We start from the raw sequence: 20,101 nt of genomic DNA, 5'->3' as shown, positions 1-20,101 counted from the left end.
ACAGGGAGGGGGCAGAGGTCTTGAGCCTGTCAATGGCCTTCTCTTGTCGTAGTCCTCAGGCCTTGGTTACATGATCAGTTCCCTTTTGGTTGTCCCCTATGCCCAATGATGGCAATGGGATATTCAGGGTGGTCTCAGTCTACTGTAATATGACCCCTCCCCACTCCAGACAGCCTTTTACAGTTCAATAGAGTCTTTGAGGCTTCACTATAACCTCCATTTACAGGTGAGGAAACCAAGTCCCAGAGCCAGAGGGACTTGCTTGGAGCTGCAGAGCTGGGACAAGAACTAGCTCTTTGTTTCTTAGCTGGAGTTTTCCACACTGCACCACATCCCCTTCTCTCTTGAGGTGTGTCTTCCGGGGTAGATTTTTTGCCTCCATCTAGGGAGCGTGTTCTGGAGGTCCTAAAATATCTGAACTGGCACCTTCCAGGGGGCCCACTGTCACATTCCCTCTGGTCCAAAGAGCCTTCTGTAAGCCGCTGGTGCCACTGATGGCTCCAGGCCAGGCTGAGAGCATCTGTTCTGACTTAAAGTATTTACTTGGAGAGTCGAGTATAGTTGAGCTGCATGTTTCTTGGCAGAGCTGGGCTGGAGCGGATTTGGCCTGGGACGGTGGCTGGCTCCAGGAGTTGATGCCTGGGCTGGGGAGGGTTCTGTTTACACTGAGAGGGTCTCATCAGTCCTAGATGAGGTGGCTGCTGCATTTCCCCAGAGTCCCTGGTAAAGGGTGTTATATTCATGACATACTATGAAGGGATGTGAGATGAAGGGAGCCATGGAGGGGCAGTTCCACTTCTAGTTCTTTCCAAATCAGTGTATATCATTGGGCAAATTTCTCTGCTTCTCTGGCCTCCTGTGTCCTATGTAGACAATGCTGCTGGTTTCAGAGTCCCTGAGAGATATCAGTGAGGCTGGATAAATGAAAACTGCTACCAACCAGAGGGAGTTACAGTGAGGGGTCAAGAGGTATTGGGTGGGGCAGCCTGGTTTTCCATGGTCCTTGCCTCGGTATCCTGAACCCACCCACTGAAAGCTGAATCAGGAAGATGACTGGGTAGCTGTCACTATCCTCAGACATAAGAATCCCTGTGTGAGCCTTTAATATTGGTAACAATTTTAATGGCTAATATTGTTAGGCACCATGGTGCCAGGCACTATTGTTTGCAAGTGTTATCTTGTGTAACCCACCTAAACCAATCCCAGGGTCAGGACATTATTCATGAGTTCCAGATAAGGAAAAGGGGCTCAGAGAAGTTTAGGAATACACTCCATGCTTTTAAGTGGCAAATTTGGGCTTTGAACTTAGGTTTGTCTTATTCTAAAGCCTGTGTTCTTAACAGTAGCTATAAAAACAAGTGTACCAGATGTATTGTGCTTTATTGAATGTGGGATAAGTATTCCCAAGCCTGAGGATCCACTATTGACAGAATGCAGAGTGCCAGGGGAGGATAATGAAGAAGGAAGGACAGGTGAGTAATGGAAACACCCACTTCAGCTCCATAATGGGAATGGTTCTGTGAACTGGAAGCAACAGCTGCAATTGGGAGGGTTGGGGTCCCAGCTCGGCCATTTTTCTGTTGGATAGCAATTGGCTTAACCTGGTTAAGAGCTTTGACTTTGAAGTCAAACATTTCTGCATTCAAATCCGTGTTCTGCTGCTAGGTGACAGGCAACTTACTTCATTGAGCTGTGCCTCACGTTCCTCCATTATGAAATGAAGGTGACAATTCCTACCTTATCAATATTTCCTATTATTGTAAGGAGTAAAACAAACCAAAAGAAAGCCCATGGGAGAAGGTGATGCTAACTCAAAATAATGAATCTCTAACACTGGTTAAACAGCCCTTCCCCTCTTGACCATTCTTGAAACACATACATATATGCCCATGCCTCAGACCAAAGGTGAAAATGATTCCTTTTCAATTTTTCCAGTGTAGTTAGGGCCATGCTATATTTCTGTGGGACAATACCTGTAATATATCTGTATCAGCCCTTCACCATGGTGACACCATTGGACTTCCCATATTGGTTAATAAAACCAACTATGAATGTATTTATTGGAAGCATTTATTTAGGGTGGAGATGATTAAAAGGGACACTAGGTTGAAGAGAGACTTTGGGAAAGAGCCATAAATCTTACTTGGAGTAGATGAAGCTCTCAAAGAAACAACTTTGAGATTTGGGTTTGGAAACGTGCAACGTGAAGGAAAAGGGTTGGGAGGGTTGTGTGGAGGGAAGACCCAGAGGAGCCAGGCTGCTGATCTCAAGCACCTAGAGGAGTGGTGGTGAAGGGCTCAGGTCATTCTTGACACTCTTGGGGATGGAAGAGCCACAGCCAAGAAGGTGTTTCCTCTATTAGAGCCTGTCTTAGTCTTATTTATGCTGCTGTAACAAAATACCACAGACTGAGTAACTTATAAAGAACAGAAATATGTTTTCTCACAGTTCTGAAGTGCAAGATCAAGGCGCTGGCAGGTTCAGTTGTCTTCTGAGGGTTGCTCTGTTCTTCCAAGGAGGAATGCCATATTCTCCCATGGCAAAAGGTGGAAGGGAAACAAGGGCGAACTTCTTCCGTTAAGCGCTCTTATAAAGTCACCTAATTCTACTCATGGGATGGAGCCCTCATGACTCAATCACCTCCCAAAGACCACACCTCTCAATATGGTTGCATAGGGGATTAAGATTCAACATGAAGTTTGAAGAAGAGAAAGAGACTGAAACCAAAGCAGGGCCATATGATGGTGGAGTGGGTTGCTTCAGGAGGGGCTGAGCTGAGGGAACTCTCCCTGTAGTTTTTTTTTTTTTGAAAATGTATCCACTCATTGGATGTCTTATAACCCTGACAGCCATGTGAAAGAGAAAACAGAGGAGGGTGCTACTGGGGCTACTGTCTGGAGAGTTCTGGCTTCTGGACCAAGGTTACACCAAATGATCTTTTAAATAGGCATCCATGTGGGTTATCTTCCTGCTCCCTAAAAGATGTAAAATGCTGTTTATTTTATTTTTTTATTTATTTTTTTTTTGGGGATGGAGTCTCGCTCTGTTGCCCAGGCTGGAGTGCAGTGGCCGGATCTCAGTTCACTGCAAGCTCTGCCTCCCGGGTTTACGCCATTCTCCTGCCTCAGCCTCCCGAGTAGCTGGCACTACAGGCGCCCGCCACCTCGCCCGGCTAGTTTTTTTTTTTTTTTTAGTAGAGACGGGGTTTCACCGTGTTAGCCAGGATGGTCTCGATCTCCTGACCTCGTGATCCGCCCGTCTCGGCCTCCCAAAGTGCTGGGATTACAGGCTTGAGCCACCGCGCCCGGCCAAAATGCTGTTTATTAAGACAAAGATCTCTGTGCAAGGAGAATAGTTGAAGAACTCACGCTGGCAAACTCAAACCTTCAGGGAGGTGGGCTATTGACTTGAGCCCAGGGAAACCAACATTGACCTTCAAGTATCTTAAGGGCAGGGATCTGGCAGTGGTACTACCTAGTACTCAATGTTCCCAGTGTCTAGCATAATGCCTGGCACATAGTAGGCACTCAGTATATATTCACTGAATGAATAAAGTTATATTATTGTACAAACATTTTATGGATATGTAGCTACTTTAAAGGCAAAATTGGAAATATGTCATAGGTATTGTTTTGTACATTATTTTTTTCACTTAGCAAAATAGCCTGAAAAACATCTAGACCATTACATTTTATTTTTTCTGAACACAATGTCTAATGACTGCATAACTTCCATCAAATGATTATATCATAACCTAACTAGCAAAGCTTGTATATTTTTGGACACCATGGTTGTTTCCAGTTTTTTTTACATTATCAATAATACTGTGATGAACAACCTTTCATTTAAATCTGTGAATGCACTTTTAATTATTTCTTTAAGATCAATTCCTATAATTGGCATTACCAATGTAAAGGGAATACGCACTTACACTTTTGTTACATTCTGCTAAATTGTTCTTCAGAAAGACTGCCTCAATTAAACAGCCATAAATGAAAGCAGCCATTTTCACTCTCAATGTCTAGATACTATCATTTTAATCTTTAAATCTGTGCCAATTTGTTAGATAATAGAATGTTCTTGCTTTCAAATCTATGTATATTTAAAAAAAATTTTTATCTACTGAACCTAGTTTTCTTTCTATAACTTCCACCCATTAGTTCAATTCCACACAGAATCAATTTCTTATTTCAAGAGAGCTATCATGTCCCTTAAAAAAATCATGTCCTTTTAAATGATATTCTTTTTTCCTGGCTAAACATTCTCATTATTTAAAAGTGGATCCCCAGCTATTGTCATTTTCCAGATCTTTCATCATCCTGTTATCTTCGGGAGATGATTCAATTGTGCGTGTCCTTGGAGTAGGTGCTCAGAATTCAGTGTTAAACTGTGCTGGCACGCACAGCATAGACCAAGACCATCATCTCTTCTGCTGCAGACCCCTCTTCTCTAGTGGGCAGCCTAAGAGTGTGTTGACTTTATTTTCTGGAGTTTATTCATTTTAAAATTAAACATAAATATATTCTCTTAGAAAATATTCAACTTAAAATATCTAGAGCAATATATTAAAGTTCTCATCAACTGTTTTCTTATTCCCAATTTTATTCCCCTCCCTAGAGCCTATTTCTCCTCATTAGCATATGTAACCATGTATTTTTGCTTTTTTAAAAGCAGCAACCTATTTTTCATTTGACATTATTTCTTGGAATTTTTCAAGTCAGTACATATATTTTTTAATGGCTACGTGGGATTTCTCAGTTTGGATGTACCATTCATCTATTCATCAACTCCCTATTTATTGACATTTAAGTTGTTACCAACTTTTTTTCTTTTTTTTTAGAGACAGGGTCTCATTCTGTCATCCAGACTGGAATACAGCAGCAAGATCATACTTCACTGTATCCTTGAACTCCTAGGTTCAAGGGATCCTCTCACCTCAGCCTCCCAAAGTGCTGGGATTACATGGTGGTGTAAACCACCATGCCCAGCCTCAACTTTTATTTTTACTACTATAGATCATAAAACAGTGAATACTCCTGGAATACATGCAAGTATTTCCTTATCACAAATTTCCAGAAAAGTGGCTATTTGGGCCAAAAAATATCTGAATTTAAAATTTGTGATAATTATTGCCAAATTGCCTTTCAAAGAGACACTAATAACATAGGAGTGCCGATTTAATTGCATTTATATTGGCACAAATGTAACTAATCTTTAATTTTTATCAAACTGATGATCTAAAATCTATACATTAATAGTTTAATAGTATTACTAGTGAAGTTGACTACTGTTTTAAAAATGTTCCCTTTAACCATTTATATTTCTGCTGTGAAGTTTTTGCTCAGATTGAAGCATTTCTAATGGCATTTCTTTTTTTCTTTAGTTGTTTTTAAATTCACGCTCTTAATATCTTCCAAATTCTTCCCTCCCCCTTCTTTTCTCAGCTGTATCTCTCCTAGAGTCCTCTATGACCTATTTATCTCTGTAAGGTTGAAGTATAACTGTTATTCTGGCACTTACACTGATTGCTGTATATGGTTAGTTATACTCTTTTCTGGATTTTATATTCTCTTCTTCCTTATTATTCTCTTGTTTTGTTAGAACATGACCTCAAGTAACTTTCAAAGAAGGAATGCAAGTGAGGTAAAAATTGTAAGTCCTCGTCTGTCTGAAAATGTCTTTATCCTACCCTTTACCCAGATTTGCTGGGTACAAAATTATATGAAGAAAATAAAATCAAAGGCACTTTCCCATTTTCCTCTGGTATCCAGTGTGCTGCTGAGAAATATGATCTCGATCTGATTCTGCCTCCGCTGTAGGCAAACTTTTGCTCTTCTAAGATTACTTTAAGGATCTGTTCTTTATTCTTAATCTTCTGAAATTTTATGTTCATTTGTTATGGTGTTATTTTTTTCATTTATTGCACTCTTATAATCTTGTGTACCTCAATTTTTGAAAATCTCCTATATTGTTTGATAACTTTTTCCTTCCATTTTCTCCATTCTCTCTTTCTGTAATTCCTTTTAGTCTAAGGTTAAAAAGATAATTTTTTCATTTAAGTCTATTATCTTATCTCTTGTATTTATTTATAATAAATAATTTTCTTTTTGTTTTATTTTCTGTCTGAATTTCTCATTTTTAAGCTCCCAATATTCTTATTGATATTTTAATATCAACAATTATATTTTTAATTTCTAGGAGATCTTTCTTACCTGATATTTTCCTTTCCTCATTTTTTTTGTACATGTGGGTGCAGGGGCTTCTTGAAACACTATGAAAAAAATAACTTTTCTTCTGTATCCTGCGTTACCACATTTGCCTTAGAATTTTTTTTTTCCTGTTATTTATTTGGTCCTTTTCTCTCCCTTTAATGCTTTCCTCAAATATTGATAAACATTTAATTTTCTGACAGACATGGTGATCCCAGCACTTTGGGAAGCTGAGGTAGGTGGATCACTTGAGTTCAGGAGTTTGAGACCAACCTGGGCAACATGGTGAAACCCTGTCTCTACACACACACAAAAAAAAAAAAAAAAAAAGAAGAAAAGAAAAGAAAGAAAAATTAGCCAGGTGTGGTGGCATGCACCTGTGGTCTCAGCTACTCAGGAAGTTGAAGTGGGAGGATTGCTTGAGCCTGGGAGGCAGAGAATGTGGTGAGCTGTAATTGCATAACTGCTCTCTAGCCTGGGCAACAGGGTGAGATCCTGTCTCAAAAAATAGATGGTAATAATTTTCACCTTATATTTAAAAATGAATTACTAAGAAAATGTAATAGAAGCCACTTTGCTAAATATTGCTAATTGGTACTTAGCCGCATTCCTGCCCTTCCATAAACTCTTCTGTTTCTTACGGGACTAGAAGCCTGAAAACTACATTTTTCAAACTTTCCTGCTAGCTGGACTCTGGTTAAGTTCTGCTAACAGGAAACACTTGTGAGACATTGAATGGTGGAAGTTAAGGAGAATTATTCTACCTTGACTCCATCAAGAGTGGGTACACAGGCAACTATGTACTCCAGCAGCTGACATTCAGTGGATGTGGCTCCTGTTCAGAGGTAGTGATGTCTAGCAGCATCAGTGCCAAAAGCTCTAACAGCATTGGCAGCAGTGGAAAGAAGGTGATTCCCACCACATGGCAGCAATGGTAGCTCTAGCAGCTCAGGGAAGAGGTAAGGTGGGGTGTGGGTATAGGTTTGTGAATTCTAGGGATGACCAGTGTCCTAAGCTCTGGGTGACACCTTCTTTCTCTGAGTTCTCTAGCCCTTTTAACAGTATTGTAACCATTGAAGTCCTGTTATTGAATCTCACTTAGCTTGAACTCTAGAATTATTTCTGTTTACCTAATTGGGCACTGACAGATACGGATATCTACAATACCAATAAAAGGTCTATCAATCTATCTAATCTCTATCATCTATATCTGTTTATTATATCTATCTACATAGTACTGGAAAAAATCTAACAAAGGTTAACAAGAAATTTAAGAAGAAAAAAAAATTATATCCAGAGATATTAAAGTCTAAATAAATGGAGATATATGTCGTATTTGTGGCTAGAAAGGCTCAATTTTGTACAAATGACATTTCTTTCCAAGTTGATCTATATGCTAAATACAAATTCGATAAAAATCCAAGCAGGGCTTTTTTTTTTTTCCCCCGAGGAACTTGGCAATCTTGTTCTAAAATTTATATGAGAAAATAAAAGGCCAAGAGTAGCTACAGTGTTCCTGAAGAAGGGGGTATAATTTGCTTTGCCAGATATTTATACTTTTTATAAGGCCATGGTTCACTCTGGTCTCCCTGGAGACAATAAATTGGCTGGGGAGGGGGGGAGAAGACTGAAGCAGTGAGAAGACTTAGAAAAGAATGTATTGAAGTCAAAAAATAATATGGCTGCTATTAAGACAGTATTGATGTAGAGCTAGGCAAACTGACTAAGGACAAGATAGCCCAGAAACACGCATTGATATATGAACACTTAACAAACCTGCATTCCTGGGGGGAAAGAAACCAATTTGCTAACATTTTGTTAAAGATTTTTGATATCTTTTTTCATGAGGGATATTGGTTTGAAATTGCATTTTTATTCTTAATGTTCTTTTCAAGTATCAAGGTAACGTTGCCCTCATAAAATTAATTGGGAGGTGTTCCCTTCTCCTCTACTAACTGAACAACTCTGTGTGAGGTCAATATTGTTTCTTCTCTAAATGTCTGATAGGCTTCATTCTAAAACAATCTGGGCCTAGAGGCATTTTTGTTTTGTTCTTATGGGAAAAACTTTTGCTTTTGTTTTCTTAATGCCTTAAAATTATTTTATAGATGTGGGACTATTCAGATTTTCTATGGCCACCAGATAATGATGTCAACAAGATGGTGTAATAGGTAGTCCCAGCCTCATTTTCCCCATGGAAACTCAGATTTACCAAGCATTCATGAATAAGTTTCTCTATGAGAGCTCAAGAACCCACTTTAGAAGTTCTAGCATGACGGTGGAGCACAGAAATGAGATGCACTGAAAAGGGCAAGAACAGTTTCACTTTTACCTGTATCACCCCTTTCCCAAGCAACCATAGCACAGCAAGAGATCCCTTCAGTCCACAAGTTCTCCAGTGGGGGAAAAGAAGAGTAAAGTGAGGTCTGATTTCCACAGCCTTGTTTCATGCTACCTGGGAGGCTTGCTTTAGTTGTGCCTCAGCCAGAAAGATCACTGAGGAAACCAGTGTGGCTAGATTTCTTTGGGGTATCTAGTAACAACAAAAAAAGGGCAGGGACTCTCTCAACAACCAGCATATGGATCTCAAGAGCTGGCCTGTGGTCCTCAGTAGCAGGGTTTCTCACAGACCAAAACAGGAGGCTTGCCAACTTGAGACCCTGCCAGCAAGCCCGCCCACTGACTCCTTGAGCTGGCCTGCCTAGAATCTCTGACCAGGCTGACTAGTAATGGGCATTCCCTGCTGAAGCCAGTCTGTAAAGACTGGGAGAGGTGACTGCTTCTTCAAATGTGCAGAAAGCAATGCAAGGTTTTCTTGCATGACATCACCAAAAGAACAAAATAAAACTTCAGTGACTAATCCTAAAGAAATGGAGATCTATAAATTGCTTAAAAAAGAATCAAAATAATTGCCTTGAAGAAATTCAGTGTGCTACAAGAGAGTACAGATAGTGAACTAAATGAAATTCGGAAAACTATACATGGACAAAACGAGAAGTCAACAAGAAAAACAGAAACCATAAAAAAGAACTAAACAGAAATTCTGGAGCCAAAGAATGCAGTGAATAAACTGAAAATTTCAATAGCAATTTTCAACAGTAGAATTGATCAGAGAGAAGAAAGAATCAGTGAACTTTGTGATGGGAAATTTGAAATTATTCAGAGGAACAAAAAGAGGAATGAAAAAGCAAAGAAAACTCGTGTAATTTTGCTTTGGGACACCATTAAGTGAACCAATATACACATTATGTGTGTTCCAGAAAGAGAAGAGAAAGAGAAAGGGACAGAAATATTATAATATTACTTAAAGAAATAATGGCTGAGGCCGGGTGCAGTGGCTCATGCCTGTAATCCCAACACTTTGGGAGACTGAGGTGGGCAGATCACGAGGTCAGGAGATCAAGACCATCCTGGCTAATACGGTGAAACCCCATCTCTACTAAAAATCAAAAAAATTAGCTGGGCGTGGTGGCGGGCACCTGTAGTCCCAGCTACTCGGGAGGCTGAGGCAGGAGAACGGCGTGAACCTGGGAGGCAGAACTTGCAGTGAGCCGAGATCCCACCACTGCACTCCAGCCTGGGTGACAGAGCAAGACTCCATTTCAAAAAAAAAAGAAAAAGAAAAGAAATAACGGGTTGAAAACATTCTAAATCTGGGGAAGAAAATGGACATCCAGATTCATGAATCACAAAGGACCTCAAATAAGTTTTATAATATAAGTAATAATATAATATAAATAATAAGGTTTATACTGAGACACATTACAATTGTCAAAATTTGAGGAGTGGGAACAAGATGGCTGAATAGAGGGCTCTTCTGAACATCCCTCTCCAGGAACATCAAATTTGACAACTATCTACACAAAGGGAGCATCTTCATAGAAACCAAAAATCAGATAAGCACTCACAGTGCCTCGTTTCGACTTTATATCACTTAAAGAGGCACTAAAGAGGGTAGGAAAGACAGTCTTGAATTGATTATTCTATGCCTCCCACATTCCCTGGCCGTAGTCAAGTGGTGTGGAGAGGGAGTCTGTGCACTTGGGAGAGAGAGAGTGCAGTGATTGTGAGGTTTTGCATTGAACTCAGTGATGTCCTGTCACAGGGGAAAGTAGAACTGGGATGAACTCAGCTGATGCCTGCCTGTGGAGGGAGTATAGAGATCTGCCCTAGCCAGAGGAGAATTACTCTTCTTCGTGGTTGGAGTTTGGGTTCCAGCAAGCCTCACCACTGTGAGCTGGAGTGCTTTGAGGCCCTAAGTGAACTTAAGGGACAGTCTAGGCCACAAAACCTGCAATTCCTAGGCAAGTCCTAGTGCTAAGCTGGGCTCAGAGCCAGTAGACAGGGGGTCTTGTGAGCTACTGAGACACCAGTCAGGGAGACTAAGGGAGCACTTGCCCTACCCCATCCTGAACCCCAGGCAGTACAGCTCATGATTCCAAAGGAGACCCCTTCCTTCTGCTTGAGAAGAGAGGGAAGAGTAAAAAGGATTTTTTTCTTGCATCTTGGATACCAGCTCAGCCACAGCAGGACAGGGCATTGGTAAGGGTCGTAAGACTCCCATGCCACGTCCTAGCTTCTGGATGACATTTCTAGACGTATCCTGGGCCAGAAGGGAACCCGCTCTCTGGAAGGGAAGGACACAATATAGGCAGGAGCCATCAGCTACTGACTGAAGAGCTCTTGGACCCTGAAGAACTAGCAGTGATACCCAGGTTGTACTGCAGGCCTTGGGTGAGACTCAGAGATGTACTGGCCTCAGGTGAGAACCAGCATATTCCCAGATGTGGTGGCTATTGGGGAAGACTTCTTCTGCTTGAGAAAAGCAGAGGGAAAAGTAAAGGGTACTTTGCTTGCACCTTAGGTAACAGCTCGGCCACAGTGGGATAGAGCACCAAGTGGGCTCTTGGGGTCCTTGATGCTAGGCCTTGGTTCTTGGATAGCATTTCTAGACCTGCCGTGGGCCAGAGGGGAGCCCATTGCCATGAAGGGTGAATCCCAGGCCTGACAGCCTTCACCACAAGTTGACTGGAGAGATCTTGGGCCTTAAGTGAGCATTGATGTTAGCCTGGCAGTACTCCTCATGGGCCTTGTGGTAGTGGTGGCCATGGGGTGAGGCTCCTATGCCTGTGGAAATGGGAGGGAAAAATGGGAAGGACTCTGTGATGTGGTTTGAGTGCAGCTTAGCCACAGTAGAATAGAACACCAGATTTCTAAGATTTTTGACTCCAGTCCCTGGCCCCTAGATGGCATCTCTAGACTTGCCTGGGGCCTGGGAGATCTCACTGCCCTGAAGGGAAAGACACAAGCTGGGCTTGCTTTGCCACCTGCTGATTGCAGAGCCCTAGGGCCTTGAGCAAACATAGGCCGTAGCATAGTAGTGGTTACAGCAGGCCCTAGGTGAGGCCCAGTGCTGTTCTGGCTTCAGATGTGACCCAGCTCAGTCCCAGTGGTGGTGGCCACAGGGGTGCTTATGTTACCCTACCCCCAGCTCCAGTCAGTTCAACACACACACACACACACACACAGACACTCCGTTTGTTTGGGAGAAAGTAAGGGCAGAGAACAAGAGTTTCTGCCTGGTAATCCAGATAATTCATCCGGATCTTATCCAAGACCACCAAGGCTGTTAGTGCGCTGGGGTACTCCCTAATGTAGATATGGCTTAGATCACAACCCAAGTCCTTTTGAATACCTGGAAAGCCTTCCTGGAATGGAAGGCAGCTACAAACAAGCCCAGACATCAAAGAATACAATAATACCTAACTCTTCAATGCTCAGACACTGACAAACGTCCACAAACATCAAGACCATCCAGGTCTTGATCTCACCAAATAAACTAAATGAACTAAATAAGGCACCAGGGACCAATCCTGGAGAAACAGAGATATGTGACCTTTCAGACAGATAATACAAAATAGCTGTTTTGAGGAAACTCAAAGAAATTCAAGATAACACAGGGAAAGAATTCAGAATTCTATCAGATAAATTTAACAAAAAAATTAAAATAATTTAAAAGAAGCAGGAATTCTGGAGTTAAAAATGCAATTTACATGCTGAAGAATGCATGAGAGTCTCTTAATAGCAGAAGTGATCAAGCAGAAGAATCAGTGAGCTTGAAGGCAGGCTAGTTGAAAACACACAGAAGAGACAGAAGAAAAAAGAATTAAAAAAAAATGAAACCTACAAGATCTAGAAAATAGCCTCAAAGTGGCAAATCTTTGGCCTTATTGGCCTAAAAGAGGAGGTAGAAAAAGAGATGGGGTAGAAGTTAACAGATAACTTCCCAAACCTAGAGAAAGATATTAACATTCAAGTACAAGAAGATTATAGAACACTGAGCAGATTTAACTCAAAGAAGGCATTTAATAATTAAACTCCCAAAGGTCAAAGATAAAGAAAGGATCTTGAAAGCAGCAAGAAAAAAGAAACAATATAAAATGGAGCTCCAATATGTCTAGCAGCAGACTTTTCAGTGGAAACTTTACAGACCAGGAGAGGGTGGCATGACATATTTAAAGTGCTGAAGGGAAAAAAAATTCTACCCTAGAATAGTATATCTGACAAAAATATCCTTTAAATATGAGAAGAAATAAATACTTTCCCAGACAAGCAAAAACTGAGGGATTTCATAAACACCAGACCCACCCTCTAAGAAATGCTAAAGGGAGTACTTCAGTCAGAAACTAGAGGATGTTGATGAGCAATAAGAAATCATCTGAAGGTACAAAACTTCCTGGTGGTACTAAGTACACAGGAAAACATAGACTATTATAACACTGTAACAGTATTATTACACTATAAAACTGTAAACATAGACTATTATAACACTGTGTAAACTACCCTTATCTTCAGTAGAAACACTAAATAATGAACCAACAAAAAATAACTACAAAAACCTTTTGAGACATAGTACAACAAGATATAAATAGAAACACAAAAAGTTAAAAAGTGGGGGAAGAAGTTAAGTCATAGAGTTTTCATTAATTTTCTTTTTGCTTATTAGTTAGCTTATTTGTTTATGCAAGCCATGTTATCAGCTTAAAATAATGGGTTATAATCCAAGCCTCATGCTAATCAAAATAAAAAAATACAATGGATACACACACAAAAAAATTAAATCATACCACCACAGAAAATCATCTTCACTAAAAAGAAGACAGGAAGGAAGGAAAGAAGGAAGAGAATGTCACAAAACAACCAGAAAACAAAGAACAAAGTGATAGGAATAAGTCATTACTTATCAAGAGTAACACTGAATGGAAATGGACTAAACTCCAAGACCCAATAACCTGTGACCTACAAGAAACACACCTCACATATAAAGAGACACATAGTCTGAAAATAAAGGTATGGAAAAAAGATATTCTATGCCAATGGAAACCAAAAAAGAGCAGGAGTAGCAATACTTATATCAGACAAAATAGATTTAAAGACAAAAACTATAAGAAGAGACAAGGTCACTATATAATGATAAAGGGGTCAATTCGGCAAGAGAATATAACAATCTTAAATATATATGCACCCAATACTGGAGCACCCTGATATATAAGGCAAATATTTTTAGAGCTAAAAAGAGAGAAAGACCCTAATACAATAATAGCTGGAGAACTTCTATACACACTTTCAGCACTAGACAGATCTTCAAGAGAGAAAATCAATAAAGAAACATCAGAGTTAATCTGCCCTATAGAACAAATGGACCTAATAGATACTTACAGATATTTCATTCAGTGGCTGCAAAATACACACTCTTTTCCTCAGCATATGGATTATTCTCAAGGATAGACCACATTAGGTCACAAAGCAAATCTGAAAACATTCAAAAAGTTGAAATGATATCAAGCATTTTCTCTGGCCACCATGGAATAAAACTAGAAATCAATAACAGGAGGAACGCTGGTATCTATACAAACACATGGAAATTAAACAATATGCTCCTGAATGACCAGTGGGTCAATGAAGTGATTAAGAAGAAAATTTGAAAATTTCTTGAAACAAATGATAATGGAAACACAACATGTCAAAACCTATGGGATACAGTGAAAGCAGTACTAACAGGGAAGTATATAGCTTTAAGCACCTACATCAAAAAAGAAGAAAAATTTCAAATAACCTGATGATGCATCTAAAAGAGCTAGAAAAGCAAGAGCAAATCAAACCCAAAATTAGTGGAAGAAGAAAAAGAAAGATCTGAGCAGAAGTCAGTGAAATTGAAATGAAGAAAATGATACATTTATCTTTTTTTGAAAAGAGAAACAAAATTGACAAATCTTTAGCCAGACTATGAAAAAAATAAGACCCAAGTAAATTAGAGATTAAAAAGGAGAAATTACAACCGATACTGTAGAAATTTAAAGGATCATTAGTGGCTACTTTGAGCAACTGTATGCCAATAAATTGGAAAACCTAGAAGAAAGGGATACATTTCTAGATACATACAACTTTACCAAGATTGACCTATAAAGAAACCCAAAACCTGAACAGTCCAATAACAAGTAATGAGATCAAAGCCATAATAAAGTCTCCTAGCAAAGAAAAGCCCAGGTCCCAGTGGCTTCACTGCTGAATTCTACCAAACATTTAAAGAATTAATACCAACCCTATTCAAACTGTTCCAAAAAATAGAGGAGGGAAATACTTCCACATTTGTTCTCAAGGTCAGTATTACCCTGTTACCAAAATCAGACAAAAACACATAAAAAAAGAAAACTATATGCCAATATTGCTGAGGAATATTGATGCACAAATCCTCAACAAAATACTAGCAAACCAAATTCAACAACACATTAAAAAATCATCTATCATGACCAAGTAGGATTTATTCCAGGGATGCAAGGATGGTTTAACATATGCAAATCAATCAATGGGATACATCATATCAACAGAACGAAGGACAAAACCATATGATTATTTTAGTTGATACTGAAAAGGCATTTGATAAAATTAAACATCCTTTCGTGATAAAATTGCTCAAAAAATGGTGACAGAAGGAACATGCCTCAACATAATAAAAGCCATATAGGACAGACCAACAGCTAGTATCATAATGAATGGGGAAATACTGAAAGCCTTACCTCTAAGATCTGGAGCACAACAAGGATGTCCAAGTTCACCACTGTTATTTAACATAGTACTGGAAATTCTAGCTAGAGAAATCAGACAACAGAAAGAAATAAAGGGCATACAAATTGAAAAGGAAGAAGGCAAATTTTCTTTGTTTACAGATCTTGTTCATAGATGATCTTATGTTTGGAAAAACCTAGATTCTGCCAAAAAAAACTATTCGAACTGATAAATTTAGTAAAGTTGGAGGATACAAAATCAATGTACAAAAATTAATAAAATGTATGTGCCAGCAGTGAACAATCAGAAAAAGAAATCAAGTAAGTAATCCAATTTACAATAGCTACAAATAAAATAAAATACCTATAAGTAACCAAAGAAGTGAAATATATCTACCATGAAACTATGAAACACTGATGCAAGAAATTGAAGAGGACACACAAAAAAAATGGAAAGACATCTGATGTTCATGGATTGGAAGAATCAATATTGTTAAAATGTCCATACTACCCAGCAATCTGCACATTTAATGCAATTCCTATCAAAATATCAATGACATTTTTCACAGAAATGGAAAAAGTAAGGCTAAAATTTATATGGAACCAGAATAGTCAAAGCTATCCTGAGCACAAAGAACAAAATTGGATGGCTCACATTACCTGAATTCAAATTATACTACAGAGTTATGGTAGCAAAAACAGCATGATACTGAAATAAAAAGAGACACATAGACCAATGGAACAAAACAGAGAACCCAGAAATAAGTCCATACATCTACAGTGAACTAATTTTTGACAAAGATGCCAACAACATACATTGGAGAAAGAATAATCTCTTCAATACATGGTGCTGGGAAAACTGGATATCCATATGCAGAAGACTGAAACTAGTCCCCTATCTCTCATCATACAAAAAAATTGAACCAAAATGGATTAAAGAGTTAAATCTAAGACCTCAAACTATGAAACCACTAAAAGAAGACACTGGGGAGACTCTCCAGGACATTGGAATGAGCAAAGATTTCTTAATACCCCACAAGCATAGGGAACCAAAGCAAAAATGGACAAATAGAATCATGGCAAGCTAAAAACCTGTTGCACAGCAAAGGAAACAATCCACGAAGTAAAGCAACTACCCACAGAATGGGAGAAACTGTTTTCAAACTACCCATCTGATAAGGGATTCATAACCACAATATATAAGGAGCTCAAACAGCTCTGTAGGAAAAAAATTAATAATCTGAATTGAAAATGGGAAAATATCTGAATAAACATTTCTCAAAAGAAGACATACAAATGGCAAACGGGTATATAAAAAGGTACTCAACATCATTGATCATCAGAGAAATGCAAATCAAAACTACAATGAAGATCATTTCGCCCCACTTACAATGGCTTTTATTCAAAAGACAGGCTGTAACAAATGCTGGCAAGGATGTGGAGAAACGGGAACCCTTGTACACTGTTGGTGGGAATGTAAATTAGTACAACCTTTATGGAGAACAGTTTGGAGGTGAAATAACTGAAAATAGACGTACTATACCATCCAGCAATCCCATTCCTAGGTATATAGTTAAAAGAAAGGAAATCAGTATATCAAACAGATATCTACATTCTTCTGTTTATTGCAGCACTATTCATAATAGCCAAGATTTGGAAGCAACATAACTGTCCATTAACAGATGAATGGATAAAACAAAATGGTATGTATATACAACAGGGTATTATTCAGCCATTAAAAAGAATGAGATTGAACTGGAGGTCATTATATTTAGTGAAATAAGTCAGCCACAGAAAGACAATTTTTGCATGTTCTCACATAATGTGGGGACTAAAAAATGAAAAAAATTTAATTCATAGGAATACAAAGTAGAAGAATAGTTACCAGGGGCTGGGAAGTATAGTGTGTGTTGGGGATTATGGGGTGGAGTGGGGATGGTTAATAGGTAGAAAAAATAGAAAGAATGAATAAGACCTAGTATTTGCTAGCACAACAGGGTGATTAAGGTGAAAAATAATTTAATTGTACTTCTTAAAATAACTAAAAGAACATAATTAGATTGTTTGTAATAAAGGAGAAATGCTTGAGGGGTGGATACCCAATTTATCCTGATGTGATTATTATACATTGCATGCTTGTATCAAAATATCTCATGTAACCCATGAATATATACATCTACTGTATACTTATAAAAATAAAAATTTAAAAAGTATCAAAAGACAAAGAAATAATTTGGAAGGCAGCAAGAGAAAAGCAACATGTTACCTTCAGGGAATCCCACCCATAACACTATCAGCATATTTTTCAGCAGAAACTTTGCAGGATAATAAAGAATGGGATGATATATTCAAAAGCTGAAAGAAATAAACTGCCAACCAAGAATACTAAACCCAGCAAAACTATTCTCTACAAATGAAGAAGAGATCAAGACTTTCCCAGACAAACAAAACCAAAGGTTATCACTACTAGACCTGCCTTACAAGAAGTACTGAAGGGAGCTTTTCAAATTGAAACAAAATGATACTAAATAGCAACATAAAAGCATATGATAATGTAAATCTTAGTGGTAAAGGTAAATATATAGACAAAACAATGTAATACTGTGACAATGATGCATAAATTACTTTTCACCTTTGTGGAAATGTTAAAAGACAAATGTATTAATAATTATAATCACAAAAATGTGTTAGTGGGTACACAATACAAAAAGAGGTGAATTTTGACATCAATAACATAAAGTGTGTTTGTAGAGGAGGGAAAATATAGTTTTTATAAGTGATTTGAGTTAGGTTGTTATTAAAACTTAAACTGTTATAACTATAAGAAGTTTTAGTTAAGCCTCATGAAAAACACAAAGAAAAAAACCTACAGTAGGTACAAATAAGATAAAGAGAAACGAATCAAAGTATATCACTACAAAAATCTTCAAATCACAAAGGAAGATAGCAAGAGAGGAAAAGTGGAACAAAAGAACAGCAAAACAGAAAACAACTAACAAAATGGCAATGATAAGTGTTTACCTATTGATAATTACTTTAAATGTTAATGAATTAAACTCATCAGTCAAAAGATATAAAGTGGCTGAATAAATAAATAAGATCACTTCTGCGCCCGCTCCCCACTCCCACTGAGTGCGGCTCAGGCTGCACTGCGCAGCCATCGTCTCCCTTCAGTCGCCATCATGATTGTCTACTGGGACCTCATCAGCCATGATGAGATGTTCTGCAACATCTACAAGATCTGGGAGATTGTGGACGGGCTGTGCCTGGACGTGGAGGGGAAGATGGTCAGTAGGACAGGAGGTAACATTGTTGACTCGCTCATTGGTGGAAATGCCTCCGCTGAAGGCCCCGAGGGCGAAGGTACTGAAAGCACAGTAATCACTGGTGTTGATATTGTCATGAACCATCATCTGCAGGAAACAAGTTTTATAAAAGAAGCCTACAAGAAGTACATCAAAGATTACATGAAATCAATTAAAGGTAAACTTGAAGAACAGAGACCAGAAAGAGTAAAACCTTTTATGACAGGCTGCAGAACAAATCAAGCACATCCTTGCTAATTTCAAAAACTACCAGTTCTTTATTGGTGAAAACATGAATCCGAATGGCATGGTTGCTCTATTGGACTACCATGAGGATGGTGTGACCCCATATGTGATTTTCTTTAAGGATGGTTTAGAAATGGAAAAATGTTAACAAATTTGGCAATTACTTTGGACCTATCACCTGTCATCATAACTGGCTTCTGCTTGTCATCCACACAACACCAGGACTTAAGACAAATGGGACTGATGTCATCTTGAGCTCTTCATTTATTTTGACTGTGATTTATTTGGAGTGGAGGCATTGTTTTTAAGAAAAACATGTCATGTAGGTTGTCTAAAAATAAAATGCATTTAAACTCAAAAAAAAAAAAAAAGACCAACAATATGCTGTCTACAAGAGGCTCACTCTAGATTTAAGTACATACATAGGCTGAAAGTAAAGAGATGAAAAAAATACGATTTAATGCAAATGGTAACCAAAAGACAGCAGGGATGGTGACTTTTAGACAAAGCAGACTTTATGTTAAAAGATACAAAAAACGATAAAGATCATTACATAAAAAAAGTCAATTCAATAGGAAGATATACAAATTAAAAAAATATATGCACCCAACATCAGAGCATGCACATATATGGAGCAAACACTGACAAATTTAAAGGGAAAAATATGCAGCAGTACAAGAATAGCAGGAGACTTTAATACTCCACTTTTAATAATGGATAGGTGATCCAGACAGAATATCAGTGAGGACATAGTAGGCTTAAATAACACTGTAGACCAGATGGACTTAATAGACATACACAGAACGTTCTATCCAGCAGCAAAAGAATGTACATTGTTCTCAAGCACACATGAAACATTTTCCAGGATAGATCACGTGCTAGGTCACAAAACAAGTCTTAAAAGTCTTAAGAAAATGGAAATCACTTTAAGTATCTTTTCTGACCACAATGGAATGAAACTGGAAACCAGTAACAAAAGAAAAACAAGAAAATTCACAAATACATGGGAATTAAACAACATCTTATTGAACTATTGGGTCAAAGAAGAATCAATTAGAAAATAACCACAAGACAAATGAAATTACAGCACTTATAAAAACTAAGAGGGAAGTACTGATAAATGCTTAAATTATAAAAGAAGAAAGATCTCAACTACACAACCTAACTTTACCATTACGGAATTAGAAAAAGAAGAAACTAAGTCCAAAGTTAGCTGAAGGAAGAGATAATAAAGATTATATAGAAATAGGTAAAATAGAGAACAGAAAACAATCAA

The 20,101-nt window shown here is 38.3% G+C and overlaps 1 pseudogene across 1 annotated transcript; it reads left to right on the top strand.

Annotated features, from left to right (window-relative positions):
• The first annotated feature begins 18,456 nt into the window (after positions 1–18,456).
• On the top strand, positions 18,457–19,196 carry LOC105501796 (annotated as a pseudogene). The gene has a single exon (XR_001000240.1). The product of XR_001000240.1 is annotated as a translationally-controlled tumor protein pseudogene (transcript).
• Positions 19,197–20,101: the final 905 nt, after the last annotated feature.

The sequence above is a fragment of the Colobus angolensis genome, unplaced genomic scaffold (assembly GCF_000951035.1).
Source record: "Colobus angolensis palliatus isolate OR3802 unplaced genomic scaffold, Cang.pa_1.0 Scaffold75, whole genome shotgun sequence".
In the NCBI taxonomy this organism is placed as follows: domain Eukaryota; kingdom Metazoa; phylum Chordata; class Mammalia; order Primates; family Cercopithecidae; genus Colobus; species Colobus angolensis.
This window is presented reverse-complemented; position numbering and strand designations above follow the sequence as displayed.